Source organism: Loa loa (genome assembly GCF_000183805.2).
Source record: "Loa loa unplaced genomic scaffold supercont3.238, whole genome shotgun sequence".
Taxonomy (NCBI): Eukaryota; Metazoa; Nematoda; class Chromadorea; order Rhabditida; family Onchocercidae; genus Loa; species Loa loa.
Window position 1 is genome coordinate 43974 of NW_018108418.1, and position 1819 is coordinate 45792.

Genomic DNA, 1819 nt, shown 5'->3' on the forward strand with positions numbered 1-1819 from the left:
ATTATTATTATTATTATTATTATTATTATTATTATTATTATTATTATTATTATTATTATTATTATTATTATTATTATTATTATTATTATTATTATTATTATTATTATTATTATTATTATTATTATTATTATTACTATTATTATTATTATTATTATTATTATCATTATTATTATTATTATTATCATTAATTATTATTATTATTAATTATTGTTATTATAACTTGGAAAGCGGTATCTTGTCATTTCAAAAAGAATTTGATTTTTAGGCAATTTGATGCAAAATTTGTTGCATAAAAATACGAGTAAAATACTCAAAAAACATACCCATAACTCAATGCAAATTTATAGCTAATCAATGCATTATATACTGCATAACATAACAGACAATGTTAAACTTAGCTATATAAAATTCATCTAAACTTTGTTTAATTGAGCGAAAAATTTTGAGTGGAATTAAATTTTAGCAATGAAAAAAAAAAAATTAGTTGAGAGGTAGAGAGAAAAAAAAAGATGGAAATTTCCACATAAGCAGAATGAGTGGAAGAAAAAGAGGGAAGAAAGACGAAAAAAAAATGAAGAAATGATTAGCTTACTTGAAAAGGAAATAGAAGAAATAGAAGAAGAATAATGCGAATTGATAAAAAGCAGCTAGAAGGTAGTTAAGCATTTTGAAGCTTATGAAGGAAAATCTGTAAAAATGTTGACAGCTGGCTTTAAGTTCATTACACTGTTAAACAGCACGAGCACTAAAAGTATTGTAATGGATCAGATAGAGGAATGAGATGAAGGAAATTGAAAGAAAAAAAAAAAAGGAAGGAAAGAAGGTAAGAAGGAATGATTGAAGCAACTTATCCTAGTAGTTAAGTTTTTTTTTTTCTTTTTCTTCTCCAATGATCAAAAATAACTAGCCTTGAAGATCTGGAAGATGAAATTTGAATACGAATGTTATTGTTTTTTCCTTGTAAAAAAATATTATTATGCATTCCATATTATTACATAGTTATAATGATAAGAGGAAATGATAATATATCACAAAAGGAGAGAAAAAAAAAGGAAAAGAGGAAGTATTGCTAAATTTTTTTTGCTTTGCCTATTTTTCATTTGAAAAATGAAAACCAAAAAAATGCGAATTTTTAAATATATGGTAAGAATAATTTAAATTAAGTATTAATTTAAAATATTAGAGGAAACAAACAAATAAGCAAATAAACAAGCAAGCAAGCAAACAAAACAAACAAACAAGCAATGCTAATTGTACAAAGTATTTGTTAGGAATGGTGAAAAAATTAAATTAATATTTTGTAAAAATAAAATTTTGAAGAAAAAAGTTTGACTTTTTATTTTTATTGTTTTCATTTTATTTGTTAGATCGTATAAAGTGGAAAAAAAAGAATAATTTTTAAATTTCAACTTCCAGCTACATTTTTTTCATTATTTTTTACATAAATCAGAATTTTTAACATATGAGAGCAGAGAGGAGGGATTGAAATTGAGTAACAGTTTACAATTTTAATTTAATATTGGTCATAATTCATAATATGTTTAGGTTGTTTTCTTCGGCTTATAAATCTTCTGAATGCCTGTATGCATTGTTCCTTCGACACTGTTTGTACTACTTCAAGATGCACTGCTCTAGTTGTCAAGCATGTAAACAAAGCCACCCATCGTTTAATTTTGATCTGATTCTCTTTTATTATAATTGGACCAAATAAGTCTACACCAGTGATTTCAAATGGTCGGGTTGCAGTGATTCTAGCAGTGGGATAGGGTGGAAAATCTGGTTGTTCAAATGGCGTAACTACCCACATGGCACAACCTCT